Genomic DNA, 16,406 nt, shown 5'->3' on the forward strand with positions numbered 1-16,406 from the left:
ACTGAATGACTAACTGAATGCACTGTGAAAGCAAATATCTCTTTTCATTGGTGGGAGGGAGAAAGCTTGCCTTTCTGGACTATGACAGCACCAGACATACACTCCTGCCTGCCTCTCCCTGGCTACTGACCACTTCCAAACTCACAGGCTAGAATCAAAGCTGCACATCTCTCTCTCTGTCTCTCTTCAAAGTGATACTCTCTTGAGCTTTGGGCTGGATTTGTAATACCAAACAGGTTGGCTCCAGGACAAGCATAAGCATAAGCAACATCAACCAAAGCTTTGCTTTATATTAAGGTGCATTCACATCAACACGGTTGGTGGTGACTGTCATGCAACAGGTTTATCACATGCAAGGATCCATCTCCTTTGACGGGCATAGCATCCACATGATGAAAAGACCTTATTCATTAAAATATAGCAGACATATCATGTGGATATTGTGATTTTACATTAGAGACATGCTTCTGCAAATCTATCTTTATTTAGAGAAGTCTTGGACAACTTTTATCCCATATGTGGAAGTAGTGTTGCAATGGCAGAGTATGAGAACCTCTAGAGCAGAGCTTTCCAAACTATGCGTCGCGACACGTTAGTGTGTCGGCTGCAGGGTGCAGGTGTGTCGCGCAAACATTCCCCATGCTCCTCCTGGGGCTGCAAAGGGGTTACTTTAACCTCCAGCTTGCTAGTAAAACTGAATTACTGTGTCACAAAATGATGCATGTCTAAAAAGTGTGTCACCAACATGAAAAGTTTGGAAAGCTCTGCTCTAGAATACTTATGATATGTTCTACTTTATCAAGACAAGTCATAAGCTTTGGCTGGTGCAGGATGCAGGTGGTCAGCTAATGAAAATATTAACTACAGGAAATGAATTGCATCTGTGCTTCTCAGGTTTGGGACCTGGTTACCATAGAAATTGAGTGGCAGATGGCAAACAGACCATGCACCATCACAGGAATTAAAACTGGTCATGTTAGGCCAAGGGACAATGATTTTTATCGTGTATTTTGAGTTTCTATCTTGTATTTTTATGTGTGTGTGAACTGCCTTAAGATCTTTGGATGAAGGGTTGCGTACAAATTTTGTAAATAAATAAATGTCACCTAATAATTTTAGTTCTTAAAAAAGCTATTGAGATAGGCTTATATAGGTGGGCAGAAGTCAGATCCCTTTTACTTTATGTACTGATTATCATACATGTCTGATTTATATGTACACACATAAATGTCACTGGAAATTACAAAATGATTGTCAGAAGAAGACCATGATTACAGTACATCTGCTTAATAATTATAATAATAATTATTATTTATTTATTATTTATACCCCGCCCATCTGGCTGGGTTTCCCCAGCCACTCTGGGCGGCTTCCAACAAAGTATTAAAATACAGTGGTCTGTTAAACAAGCTTTGACTGTTTCTGAATCTTTACTCAACTGTAATATGCCCCACTGTGTTATTTGCCAATGCATCCATGCTTCAAGGCCTTCCATGAAAATCTAGATACATCCTGTACATTTCTTAAGTATGGGTACTAGTAGATCAGTAACCTTCGAGTCTTCTACTTTCCTGCATCATTTGAGAAAACAAGCATCTGAATGGACCAGAGGCTGTAAAACTCCCTTGTTTCTTCCTTCTTAATTGAAATCCAAGTCATCTGGTGGACTGTTAACTTCTAATCGTTCCTGAGACCAAGCTTGTTCAGTGATGTAACAGCTTAAACATGGAAAGAAAGAAATATATGTCACCTAGATATACCTAGATGTGCCTTCTGATTTCTTGTGGAAATATGCTGGCTCAATTCTTTTTAAGCTTGCAGTTTTAAAAACCAACTTCACTTTCCTTTGCTGTTCTTACTATTTGCTTCCCTTGTTGCCTTTCTATTTTAAAAGAGTTTTACTACTTTGACCTTCAACTTGGTTTTTTATTATTATTATTGCTTACCTACTGTATAATTGCATGGTTCAATGTATAAATTGTTCTTGGATAGATACATTAGAAAACCTGCTATCATACTCTTTTCCTGGAAAATGGTTGTGTCAAATGGTTACTGGCCTGGAGGCTATTGAAACTTTTATTTTGACAACACAGCAGAGTCGCCAAAAAGAACCAGGAAACAGACCCCAGACTCTTATGGGTTCTTGCGCAATAATTTTAAGAACGTGGACTGATGTAACACAGAATTGCACATTACAGTGCAGCTGTATACTTTTCTACTAAAAACCAATCCTCATTGTGTTACCACAAATCTCTATGTAGCATTACAGCTCAAGTCCGCAGACAATCTGTGATTTTCAATGTCCATTAATGTCAATGGTCTAGTCTCAGTAGGACTTCGCTCGATATCAGCAGGTAACATTTGTGCCAAAACAAAATGATAGGTATTGACACAGATAGTGTAGTTGTAGTGCATGAGCTAAAGAAACCTCAGCCATTAAAGAGAGCTTTTAATATAGTATAATGTACTCAAATTAACCTTAAGACTTATATAATTAAGGATTCCCATTTGAATAACTACATTCAACTCAAATTTATTTCTCCCAGTTGTACAGAATACTTATACCAAAGTGGATACTATACAAACAACATAAAGAGAAATAAGCCTAAAGGAAAAGGGTAGGTCCAGTCGTGGCTGACTCTGGGGTTGCGGCACTCATCTCATTTTATTGGCCGAGGGAGCCGGCATACAGCTTCCGGGTCATGTGGTCATGACTAAGCCGCTTCTGGCGAACCAGAGCAGTGCACGGAAACGCCGTTTACCTTCCCGCTGGAGCGGTACCTATTTATCTACTTGCACTTTGACGTGCTTTCTAACTGCTACATTGGCAGGAGCTGGGACCGAGGAATGGGAGCTCACCCCATTTGCGGGGATTCGAACCGCCGACCTTCTGATCGGCAAGTCCTAGGCTCTGTGGTTTAACCCACAGCGCCACCCGTGTCCCGAAATAAGCATACATTTTAGTAAATCTCACTGGTGTTTACACAGCATCTCTATTCCATCAATTCAATTTTAAGTATCCCCTTACATGCCATGTGGGAAATGCAGAACACAAGATGCCGGTAAAACATCACATTTTATGGAAGGAAAGATCAGCTAAGAAGTGAAAGTCAACCCGACCATCAATAATGAACTGAGCTACGAACACACAACATGAGGAGCAGGCGCCCAGGTACCAACTGCACTGCAAGGCTTATTGTCAGAGCTGGCTCCAGGTCCCAGCTCACAGAGGACCAACGCTACCCGGTAATAATGTACAAAAGTCTTTATTGAAGTACAGTTTCCATTTTCAAGCCGCAGCGCCCCAGCTCTACGTCTAGGGTTAGATCGGCGAAGCTCCATCTGAATCTCCGCCCCCTGTACACCAGTTTAAGACTCTAGCCTTACTCCACCTCTTCCGTCTCTCCTTTCTCCTCTGGGTCCTGCTACCCTCCTGGGTCCCTTCCTTCCTGGACTCTTCTGAGGCTGACGATGACCCCCCTGACTCCTCCCGCTCTTTCCGGCGGGCTTTGGGACCTGGCTCCCTATCCGGGCTGCCTACTGTGCCGCCCTCCTGTACATTTGAACTTGGCGCGCGCGCCCAGCCTTCAACCTTCCTCTTGACCGTTTCCTCGCTCCCCGACAGAGGCGTGGTCAATCCTGACTCATGTTCTCCCGCTGCCAGTGCGCCGCCCGATCCCGATGTCTGGGACTCCTCCCCCCTGCTGCACTCTGGTGTGCACGCTGGTCCTGATTTCCAACTGCTGCTCTCTGAGTCCCCCCTGGCTCCTTCTTCCTGGGATGTCCCCCTCGGCACCCCCCTTGCCCTGACCATGGGGGCCCCTTTCTGTGAATCTTCCGATTCGCTGGAAAGACTCAGAGACCTCGGACCGCTGTCATCACTAACATTTCCTTCGGACTCCTCCCCCTCGCTCTCTATTTCCTCCCTTTTCTGTGCCTCTGCTCCTGAACCCCTGACACTTATGAACAGGGATATCACAACTTTGAAACATGTTGCTCCATCCCTAGCACTGTTCTAGCAGAGGGGTGGTCAGACGCTCAACAAACTACCATGGCTTCCCTTTTGGAATCTGTTACTTAGGAATTCATTACACTTGTTCAAAAGTTTTCATAACACCATAGTACCCCTTTATTCCAAGTAAATGAGTTTGGAATTCAGCTGCTGAATTCCAGGGGACATCTGGACAGCAGCAAATGCACAGAAGTAAATTCTGCTGAATTCAGCAGGCTGCTGCAAAATTCAAGTTTAGACCTCTAGTGCAGTCTTCCTCAATCCGGTGCCCGCCTACCTCCATCAGTCCCAACCAGTGTAGTCCATGGTCTGCGGTTATGGGGAGATGCAGTCAACAACTTCTGGAAGAAACTAGTTTTGAAAAGGTTGCTCTAGTGCAAGGATATCCTGAGTTGACCCCACTTACTGTCAAGCATGTATTCCAGATCTGGGAATTAACAAATCTAAGACAACTGCCAATGAGCCATGAAGAATTTTAACAGAGTATTACAATGACAAGTCAGCATTATTAAACAGAAGATGAAATCTTAAGCACACTTACTAAGTCCTACTGTACTCAAACATCTCAGACAGTCCACTGCACAACAACTCCAATGACTTCCTATACAGTGGTACCTCAGGTTAAGTACTTAATTCATTCCGGAGGTCCGTTCTTAACCTGAAACTGTTCTTAACATGAAGCACCACTTTAGCTAATGGGGCCTCCTGCTGCTGCCGTACCGCCGGAGTCTGATTTCTGTTCTTATCCTGAAGCAAAGTTCTTAACCTGAAGGACTATTTCTGGGTTAGCGGAGTGTGTAGCCTGAAGCATATGTAACCTGAAGCGTATGTAACCCGAGGTACCACTGTATATCTTCAGAATACTGCCTAGGTCAAACAAGGCAACTATCTTAATAAGATAAAATACAAACAAAATAAAATACATTAACCCTGTCTTGGAAATGGACAACAAGCAGAACACAGGTCCTGATAAATGTCCAGGTTCAAGATCAGTGGGGGGAGTGAAACAGCAAGGATACCAAGACTTGTCAAGTGGCCAAGGCTGAGTTGTGACAGCAACAGGAGAAGAGAACTTGCAAAGGCAGCACAGGTGAGACAAACAGGAATGCTGAGGGGAAAGCAGATTCCAGCAGTGATGGGGGAAGAGAGAAGCGAAGACCACACAATGAAGTCATGTAAAATTGTTCAGAGAGAAGTTTGACTACAGTGCAATCCTATATGTTTCTACGCAGGTAAGTTCCACTGAGACTTACTTCTAGGTAAGCACATAGGGGGTTGCAACCCAAATGTTTGTCCCTGGCATGTGTGGCAAACAGCATTTTAGACTGCAGTTCTCTGCATATGTATCTGAGAGTAACTCCCAATGAACCCAGCCCGACTTATTTCTGAGCAAATATGCTTAGGATTGCACTGCACACGTAGCAAATTCTAACATGACCAAACTAAGCCACCACAGATTTAGGCAATACACCATGATGTTACATTTCAAGATAAAACAAATAATACTCAGCTCTAAATTAAGATTCGTCGTCCACCAGAACCTGACCATTCAATATAAGTGAACTCAGCAACGCCAACATTCCTTAGCACAGGTAAAAAGTAAAAGGTAATGAAGCACCTCAAAATTTAGAAAACAGAAGAAAGAATCTTAAGTTTTCCAATTCATGATGCAAATTTATTTCCAGTCTGAATATGTCTATTATGCAGCCACATTACTGGCTATGGCGCTAAAATGAAAACAATCTGCTTTTTAATTAGCAAGTTCCCATCGTTCCACAGACTTAAATTAAAGCTCCAAAGTGTATCCCATTAGGCACATCAATGTGTATTAGATTTCAAACATGCCTTTTCATTACATTATTTTAAATATCTCATTAAACAACAATAAGCTGATAAAACATTCTGAAGCCACATGATTCAAGGCCTAGAAGAAACCAACCCACTTCCATGGCTCAATTAACTAATAATGAAGTCTAGCAGATAATTTTTACCATTTAAAAATATGTCATAATTTATTTTCATATGCCACTATTTTTACCATTTTTAAATACAGTAAATATAATTTTTATCATTTTTTAAATACAGGATTTAAATATGGGAGGAGGGCAGAGAGAAGAAAAGCCATGGTTCATCTGCAGTGGTATAACCCAATGCCTTCATCTGCCCCAGACACCACAAAACATGTCTCTCAATTGACAAAGACTCCCCCCCCCCAAATGTTACACTGGTGGTCAAGCCTAAAAGTGGGGTGGGGAGAGGCATTATACAGTGGTACCTCGGGTTACATACGCTTCAGGTTACATATGCTTCAGGTTACACACTCCGCTAACCCAGAAATAGTGCTTCAGGTTAAGAACTTTGCTTCAGGATAACAACAGAAATTGCGCATCAGCGCCACAGCAGCAGAAGGCCCCATTAGCTAAAGTGGTGCTTCAGGTTAAGAACAGTTTCAGGTTAAGAATGGACCTCTGGAACGAATTAATAACCCGGGGTACCACTGTAAATCAATGCAAAAAAGCAACACTCACTGAAATATAACTTTGTTTCAAGTTTTTTTGTTATTACTAAAAATGCTACAATCTGTATGTTTCTCTTTCAACTGATGTCTTTGCATTGTCTGAACACTGAAGAGGTCCAATGCTTGCTTACTCAACATTCTGGTAGAATATTGACTGAATGAAATCTGAAAACAACCTTGGCTACAGTTCTAGATCTGTGATCTTTTAAATAAAGCAGGGGACGCCTACAACATCTTCTAGAAGTCACTTCCTTCCACAGCTGCCTTGCTGTTTAAATCTTAACTCCCTCTACATAGCCACAATCCTCTGGCATTTCAAAGGGGTTCCAAGAACCACAGTAGGGCAATTCCTTTATTGGGACCAACCAAAATGTTTCGCTAGTCTTAACAAAGGTGTCGTCCAACTGTGGATTTGGGGTTTTCACTCTATGGATCAACACAGCTGCCTTTGCATTTTCTGTACCTTGGAGAAAGGAATTAAAAGTGCCTGGAAAACCAACAAACTACCAGGACTTTAGCTAAGCAACAATGGCATTCTGCTTCCCCTTATTTGAAAATTAGCCATCTTTCTTCCTTCACAGAACAGAGGCACTGCTTCAACCAGGTACTTAAAGGTGCAGGCTTATGGCACAAATTTGCATATGCTAATTTTTTACATCTAGAATGGTGTATAGATGACACTGCACTTGGCCCTGCAAAGTTTTATATGCGAAGTTTGATTAAAAAGGGAGGGGAAGGAATATGGATAAAACATTTAGAGTATGTTATGGCTTAAGAGAAAATTACATGAAAATGTTCTGTAGATGGTACCTAACACCTAGCAGACTGGCAAAAATGTATAAATCAAATTGAATCAGTGCTGGAAATGTAAAGAAAAAGAAGGTACCTTTTTCATATGTGGCGGTCTTGTAGTAAGGTTAAAGCTTACTGGGAAATAATATACAATGAATTGAAAAAGATGTTTAAGATAACGTTTGTAAAAAGAAACCAGAAGCTTTTCTCTTGGGAATTATGGGATCAGAACTACCAAAGCAGCACAGAAATTTATTTATGTATGCAACATAATGCAATGATGTTATTTGCCCAAATATGGAAAGAAGAAGTCCCGACAAGAGAAGAATAGCTACAAAAATTAATGGAGTATGCAGAAATGGCAAAACTTACCGGAAGAATAAGAATTCAAGACAATAAACTCTTTAGAAAGGAATGGAAATGTTTTATTGATTATTGTAAAAACCTGCAGTTTCAAAAATGCATATGAAATAGATATCGGAATAGATGAACTAAAGAATATAAGTTAAGATAATTTGGAGTATGCAGGAAATGATGAAAATAAATGCAAAGAACAGCAGCAAGAGGGGGAAAGGAGCTGAAGTTTGAAATGTCAGAATGTTTGTTGAATAATTGTTGTAATGAATAAAAAAAATATAAAAAGGGGAGGGGAAGGAGCCAGTATATGGGGGCTTCAGCAATGAAGGTCGCCTGCCTCCACCACCTCATCTGTTCATCCAAACCCATGTCCTCAGAAGCAGGCTCCCTACAGCCTTGCATCGGATATGCATCAGATCCTCTGACAGCTCATCGCCTTGCAACCACGCGTCTCCCTCGGGGTGTCCCTAAGGATGCGGCATCACAGGCCCCGGAGGAAATGAGGAGACCCCACCGAAGCATCCGAGAGAACAGCAATGCTCATAGCGCATAACGGAGACAATGTGCATGCCCACGGCGAGTGCAGCACTCGGTTTCCTTAGGCCCTGGGAGGAGAGACGCAGGCACCGCAGCCTGGCAAAAGGTTGGGGAAAGGAGGAAAGGACAGGGCCGGGGATGCCAGCAAGGGACACGCAGCAAGGGCCAAACCAGGGCGTGGAGCAGCTCCATGCACAAAGACGACCCCAGGCAGCCCCCCACCTCCGGCCCTCGCCTTCGCCTCCCTTCCCTTGCATTCATTTTTTTGCATTTCCCTTCCTGCCCAGCTCGCCCCCGATTCCCCTCCCTCGAGTTCCCCTCTGCCGCCGATCCCACCATCCGCAGGCACCGCCGCCCAGAAATATCCCGAGTCCAATGCGGATCCCGCATTCGGAGTCCAATGCGGATTGGGGGGGGGGTGCCCTTCCCCACCCCCGCGCAGGCACACACCGGAGTTTGCTCCTTGCAACTCGAGATCGGCTGCAGCACAAGCAGCAGCAACGCACGGAAGGCATTTCGTGCTCGCAACTTCTCCTGGACCCCGGGGCGAGCCGGGGGTCCGTGCCCAACGCCGCCCCCCGAGCCGTCTCTTGCCGGACCCTCCGCCCCCGTCCGCCGCCTTCCCGATCCAGCCGCGCTGCTGCAGATGTGGCAGCTGGCAGGGGCAAGATGCGCCTCCTCCCTGCGTCTCCCCGCCGCCTCCGGAGGGCGAAGCGCCGCGCGGAAAGGGGCGAGGAGTCGCCCGCCCAGACTTACCCGCTCGGCCGCCGCCGCCGCTGCTCCTCCTCCGGCCGGTCCCCGCCGCTCTTCGGAGCCCAGCTGCGGGATGCAGCCTGCCTGCCTGCCCGCCCGCCCGCCTGCCTTCCGGAAACGCTTTCCCAGCCTGCTGCGCTTTCCCCAGGAAACAATCCCGGCCTCTGGCGGCGGCCGCTGCTGCCTCTTCTGCTGCTGCTGCTGTTGTGGCGGCTCCTCCTCCTTCAAGGCCGCCTTCAGGGAGAGGGCGACGTCCTCTGGCCGAGGCCGGGCCTTGCAAGGGGGCGGCGAAGGCGTCTGCGCTCGCGACGCCTCGCCTCCATTCCCGCCTTGGCGCTTCCAGGCCTGGAGGCCGGGAACCGCCTCAGGTGGTCGTGGCGACCGAGCGCGGCCCTCGCGCCCTAACACGGCGCTGAGGAGAAGCGAGGGATGGAGGAGAGGTCGCCTGCCGCTCCTTCCTCCGAAGATCCCAAGGCGGTTCACAACATAAACATATGAAATAAAACTTTATTTTCTTTAATATATAATTGGTATTAAATTGTCTGTTTTACAATTTAGAATATTCATTTAAACAATCTTAAAATACCAGTGACTTCCCTTTCCACGGTCCATTTTTTCAGAACATCATTCCCTGCATATTTTAAATATTTAAAGCTTTCAGTATTCCATTACTGCATCCATCAAAACTTACACTGTTGAATTTATCTTAATGTTGCCCACGTTTTCAAGTGTACGCAATCTCCCCCACCCCCATATATTCAATAAAACATTTTTCAGTCTTCTCTATACGTATGTTCTTGTTCTCTTATCCAATGTTAAGTCTGCAAGCTGTGCATTGAAGCTGTGCTTCAGTTTAAGCTGCCATTTTTCTTTGGTTGGGATGTCACTCGTTTTCCAGTTTGGGGCCAACAAAACACAGGCACTGTAGTGGCATACATAAATTACCCTTTTTAACACCTGGGAATTTCCATCTGAATTATCCCCAACAAAAAGGACGGGTTATTTTTTTTTTTTGAAAAGTGCTTTTAAACTCCCCTCCCCCAATTCATTATGGATTATTTTCCAATACTCTTTTACAGGTCCCCACCACATGAAAGAAGCCTCATTGCATCAACAACACTTATCTGATTCAGTCTTATACATCTTAGGAAGCCTACTTGGAGTTAAAGACCATCTATAAATCATTTTCAAGTAGTTCTCCTGCAAAGAATAGCATGCTGTAAACTTCAGATCTGAAATAAAGTGGTTTTTTTTTTAAAAGACACAGAATAGCGGGGCCTTGTGGGAATTGCAGGTGTCAGGATTTAAGGTCTCAAGAAATTGCCAGTGCAGGATTCAACCCTGTGGAAGCCCCTAGGCAGTCAACATTGAGAGGGAGGGTGGGCCCTGGCAAATTATCTCCTAATACTTTTATTTTATTTTGTATGGCTTTATCCAGCCTTGGAACAGTAAAGGGAAGGTGCTGGAAAGCAGCCATGATGGAATCTACACACACATTAAAAACGCTGTGGAAATGCTTTAAACGTTTTGAAAAATATGTTGAATTTTGCCTAGCTTGCTGTCACCGTCTTGGTGACACATTTGCGTATTGCACTTTACAACACATTTAAAATGTTTTATTCGCAGCTGGGTAGCCGAGTCCCAGATCTGCCGTCTCCTTGGCAGCCCCTCTGCCAAATGCTGCTTCTATGGGGCCTTTTGGCGAATAGCTGGTCCGTCCCTTTGTTTGTCCCCTTTGCAGATCTTTGTTCCCTCCTCGTTCCCAATGTAGATCTTCACCTATCCCTTTTTCCGTCCTGGGAAGATGCCATTTTATGGTTCGCCTCAGGTGCCAAAATGGCCTGGGCACCTGCTAGAAAGACAGTGTCCTTTCTACAATCCTTTAGGGCTATGAACCAAATGTAAAAATCCAAAGGCTGAATTTTTTTTTTATTGTTAAAGTCATCTGCCCGTAACATGAAGGAAAATATAATACAAAGCAGTTTGTTCTTTACATTAAAACGGGAGTCTTTAAGGGTCTTGGCTAAAACAGTAAAAAAATTCTCTTATAGATTTCTCCTTGGGATAGGTCTTCAGCTTTTCTTTATGGACACTCAATTGTTTCTGTTTATTGTTATTTGCATGTTATAAGTTATATAGTATGACGTAACTAGGTTTGGACATTCTGGGAGGGAAACCAATTTTACATATATATGTGTGTGTGTGTGTGTGTGTGTGTGTTTAAAAGTTTAAAATCCTGTTACCTGTGGTACTTTGCTTAACACAACCAACAGTCATGTAACCCAGAATACACATTGGTTGATATTATTTTAAATTTATTAATAAGGCAACCAAAGGCAGGTTTCACCAAACACAAAGCTATAAACATGATATTACAGAGTACAGCTTCAGTTTATTTTCTTCTATAGCTCTCCCATATGCCTTCTTTCCATTGCTGTTCAACTAACAACTTTTCCTCTTCATGACAGAAACTTAAAGCATCTTCATGTGAACCACTATGCCATCCACTTTGTAGCTCTTCTACTGCTTCATCATCATCATCATCATCATCATTATATAATTATTTATTGAATTTATATACTGGCCTATACCCAGAGGTCTCAGGGTGGTTCACAGATCTCAGGGCTGTTACCTCATGTAATAATGAGGTTACAGATCCTTTCAAAACACCAGAGAATATTTAGAAAACCATGCATAGTGAAATGCTCTTGGTCTTGAAATCGTAACTTTCTTATATAGGGGCCCAGCATTGTGCAACCAACTCAAATTTTAGCACATCTGATGGAGAATGTACTTTCGATATAAAATTCCCTATACATTCAGCTTTTCCTGTCATCCAAGTTTACAATCCTAGTAGCTGCCCTTAGAGTTTTCATCTGATACATTCCCATGTCCTGCCCCTGTGCATGTCTGTATATATTAATATAAATAAACACATTTAGGATCGGGAGCAGAGGGGCCAACACAAGGAATGTGCTAATCTTGAAGGTGGTGTCACAAGACCAAAAGGGTATCCCTGTGCTAGGCTGTTGCAGCAAAAACAAGGGTCTTGTAGTACCTTAAGATCAGCAAATGTCATAATAATTTTGTTAGTCTTTAAGATGCCACAAAATGCTTTAGTTCCTTTTAGGAGAGTTGTCCAAGATTTAAACTTTTTAGGAGAAAACTCTGTTTCCAAAGTGTCCTTGTCAAGCTATCACCCTCTCTGCACTATTTCAACTTCTAATCCGTTGGAGGTTGGTCACTAGGGTAAGGTGCAGCAGAGCCCTACCAATATTTTTTGTTTATATATAATTTTTATTAACTTTTCTGTTTTGCAATTTAAAATACTCATTTTACATCTTTAAAATATCAATGACTTCCCTTCTTCTTTCCATGGTTAATTTTACATATCATAAATCCCTACATATTTTACAAAAACTATACCATTATTGCGTCCTTCAAAACTTATTTACAGTTTACTTTATCTTAATGCTGCCAGTGTTTGCAGTTGTACACAATTATTTCCCCCATATATTCAATAAACGTTTTCCAATCTTCTTTAAAGGTATGTTCTTCTTGTTCTCTTATTCTTTATGTTAAGTCTGCAAGTTGTGCATTTTCTGTCAACTTATGTATATCATTTCCCATAATGCTTTTAGAAACTTACAGGTCCACCACAAAAGGTGCCTTCCTTTTGCTTACATTTCCAGCAGATATTTGCACTTGTCTTATACATTTTTGCAAGCTTACTAGGAGTCAAATACTACCGGTACATCATTTTCATATAATTTTCTTTCAGCGTACAACATGCTGAATGTGATGGCCTGGGATTCGGACTCAGAGGCTGAACCTGAGGAATCCCAGCCTGCACAGGAGTCCCCGCCTCCTCACCTGTGCTGGATCCTCAGGTGCAGGCACCAGCTGAGTCTGCTCTGGCCCCTGAGGTGATGGAGGACCCATTGCCTGCAGGTGCTCCACTCTCAGCCCCGTCAGGAGAAGAGGAGGTTGCCTCTGGGCCCGGTAACCCTCCAGCCTCTCCTGAGCTGCAGAGGCTCAGGGCAGAGAGATGGAGGGAACTAAGTTCCTACAGGAGGGGTGCTCGCCTCCAGGCCAGGAGAGGTGAGTCACCTGTGGACTGGGGCTGCCCTATGCCTCGGGGCAGATAAAAGCCAGTCAGCCCCAGTCTCAGGTTGCGGAAGCAATGTTGTTGCTAGCCTGTTCCTATCCTGCTCTTCTGCCAGAGTTCCTGACCCCACCCAACTCCCCACCTTGGATCCAGCTACAGCTTTGATGGACAGTCTCCATACCACACCATCGACCTCGGACTGGACTCGGACCTCGCCTCTCGGTCAGCCCCTGGGACCAGCACACTGAGAATTTCACCACCGCCCAAGCCTCCCTTACCTGGATTGTGCAGCGGTGCCTGGCAGCAGCAATGGCAGATTCTGGTGAGATCTCACTGAGCTCTTGCAAGATCTTACAGAGCTCATGAGATCTTGTGAGATTTTCAGGAAGATCTCACAAGATCTTGCTAGCCTAATACTGCTATTAAACCACCTAGATTTAGTAGGATTATGCATAGGGTTTCCATGTTGGGTTGCAGCTAGCACTGTTGGCAGAGTAAGGCCCTGGCACTTACATGACCTCCCACTACTGACATGGTTGGTGTTGGCAGAGTTGAGTAAGGTTGGCGCAGTGCAAACTGGTGCTCATGCCAGTGTGTTCCCATCAACCTCACCTCCTTCCTCCTCTACCTTCTTGTAAGCCACAGTGATGTCAGCGTTGGGAGATATGCTAAGTGCCTCCCCCCACCAAATGCTACTGGTTGTGGGTGGCCTATGATTTTAAAAAATTCCACCTTCTGCCCAAGTAGTTTTCTCAAGCGGCCACTTTAACTGTGCTTTTAACAGCAGCTTGACATGCAGACATAGGATGATATTCAATTAAATAATTGCATGAGTGGACCACAGTGGGACTTTCCTCCCTCTTCCCCCTGTGATCTGCCTAAATCCTTTGTACGGGTTCCCCCAAACCCAGATTCAGGGACAATGCAGGGTTGGAAGAGAGGAAGGAAAGTCCCATTGCAGAAGTGGAAGTTGCTCTGCTCATGAACTTATTCCACCAAATACTGCCTATAATCCTGATCTCAAAGGTTGATCTCCATGGTCCCTGCCAACTCTTCAACCCTAGCGTAGCTGGGTTCACAAGGGACAAGAAGCAGGTTTAGGAGCCATTGCATACATACCATGGCCATTAATGAATATGAGAAAAAAGGTAGTACCTGGCCCCCACCAACAGGGATATCTGAAAAGGAAAAGATCTCATTCAGAAGTAGCCTTAGATTGCAGTCATATGTACGTTAACCTAGGAATAAGCCCCGTTGAACACAGCAGGATCCTGGATAAGGGGAATATGTTGCCACCCAGGGGTGAACAGGTATCACCAGATTACCTAGACCAGGGGAAGGGAAGCTTTTGAGTTTGGTGGGCCAGATCCATGGGTGTAGCCATGATTTTTGTTGGGGGGAAGAGGCCTTTTGTTAGAGGGAGGGTCAGAACCTGCTTGCTATGTATTTTTATTGATGGGGGGCTGCCTCTCCCTGCCCCCCATGGCCAGATTTTTCCCCACTTGACCCCAGGCCAACTTTGATAGGAGGGTAGGACGAGGCAGAAAAGGGATTTAAGTGGTCTCCCAAGACCAGGGGTCGGCAAACTTTTTCAGCAGATGGCTGGTCCACTGTCCCTCAGACCTTGTGGGGGGCTGGACTATATTTTGAAGGGGGGGAGAATGAATTCCCATGCCCCACAAATAACCCAGAGATACATTTTAAATAAAATCACATTCTACTCATGTAAAAATACCAGGCAGGCCCTACAAATAACCCAGAGATGCATTTTAAGTAAAAGGACATTCTACTCATGTAAAAACATGCTGATTGGGCGGGATTTAGAAAGCAATTGGGCTGGATCCGGCCCCCAGGCCTTAGTTTACCTACTCATGCCCAATTTTCAAGTGATCTATGGGGGGCGGGGGGAAAAGGATTGGAAACCACTGGCTTAGAGAGTACAGTGGTACCTCGGGTTACAGACGCTTCAGGTTACAGACTCCGCTAACCCAGAAATAGTACCTCGGGTTAAAAACTTTGCTTCAGGACGAGAACAGAAATCGTGTGGCAGCGGCACGACAGCAGCGGGAGGCCCCATTAGCTAAAGTGGTGCTTCAGGTTAAGAACAGTTTCAGGTTAAGAATGGACCTCCAGAACAAATTAAGTTCTTAACCCGAGGTACCACTGTATTTTCTCCTCTCCATTTTCTCTACTAGGTTCTCAAAGCCAATGTGTTCTCTATTTTTATTGTATCCTTGTTCTTTCTTATTCAAGTAGGTTCTTATCTGTAGAAACTGACAATTACTGCTTGTTCATGCCTTTGTATTTGGGATTCCCCACCAGGTATTTAAACCTCATTTTTTCCACTTTAAAAAAATTAGCTAATTTGACCTCATGGTCAAATCTTTCATCTGATAATACAGATGCTACTAGGAATATATCCAGCGCTAATTAGTTTTTAAATTTCTCTCACACTGTTAAACAAGCATTGATAATTTGGTTTGATCCATTATAGCATTTCCCCCCCTTCCTTTCTTTGGTACCCACAATTATCTCAAGTCTGTTTTTACTCTTTCCCCTGATCTAAAATAAACATATTTGTATTCAAACCAATGTAGAAACGACTGGTGCATTCATGCTTCAATACCTGGGACACCCAATCCCTCTTCTTTCCATTCCTTAAAACCTTTTTTCTTTAGTGATTCTGCTTTTCCAGAATCCTAAATAAACTGGTTTATTATCTGCCATTTCCTCAACATTTGCTCTGGTATATGAATCATTAGATTTTGGAAGAAAAAATTCAAACTGGGAATCACACTCATGATAACAGCATTTATTTTCCCTAGTAAGGATCATTTAAGATTAGTAACAGCAAGAATCCCTGCAGCAGTGTGTCAGATATGTGTTACCCACATCAGAATGCTTGCTTTTTTAAAAAAGCAAGCAGACATGGAAATTGAAATAAGGATGGAGCTGAACAAAGTTCTAAAGTGTGAAGAAAGGTCCTTTTGTCTACCCTAAGTAACTTCAGCAACACATGAGAACAAGGCCTGTGAGGCTTGAAATAACTACCGTTTCTGAACAATGTCAATTCTGCCAAGTCATGTTTTAGTGAGAAAGGCAAAACAGCAAAAAGCAATGCTTTTTTCATCGGGATTGAAGGCAACGTTGCAATTTAAACAGCAATAAAACGACCTGCAGTTCACCAGATTCACTGGAGAGAAAAATAATGCAAAAATTTAGACAGATCACGCTTTTACTCATGGATGAGATCAAAGCCCCACCCTCTTGAATTTCCGCTCGTCACACACCTGTTAAAAGAAGCAGGATCCCTGCAAAGCAAAATAAAC

The 16,406-nt window shown here is 43.8% G+C and overlaps 1 protein-coding gene across 21 annotated transcripts in view; it reads right to left on the reverse strand.

Annotated features, from left to right (window-relative positions):
- APBB2 (amyloid beta precursor protein binding family B member 2) overlaps positions 1–9,378 on the reverse strand; it is a 170,071-nt gene extending 160,693 nt beyond the window's left edge. For 4 of the 21 annotated variants that reach the window (XM_083458182.1, XM_083458173.1, XM_083458181.1 and 1 more), the window contains exon 1: positions 8,973–9,214. The gene's annotated coding sequence lies outside the window, so the exon portion shown is untranslated. Of the gene's footprint in view, positions 1–1,552; positions 1,719–4,553; positions 4,614–4,855; positions 4,880–5,031; positions 5,121–8,666; positions 8,865–8,972 lie in introns of those variants that run through there. The other 17 variants (XM_083458176.1, XM_083458170.1, XM_083458175.1 and 14 more) reach the window with 14 other exon arrangements.
- Positions 9,379–16,406: the final 7,028 nt, after the last annotated feature.

This window comes from Podarcis tiliguerta, assembly GCF_965153285.1.
Source record: "Podarcis tiliguerta genome assembly, chromosome: 9".
Taxonomy (NCBI): domain Eukaryota; kingdom Metazoa; phylum Chordata; class Lepidosauria; order Squamata; family Lacertidae; genus Podarcis; species Podarcis tiliguerta.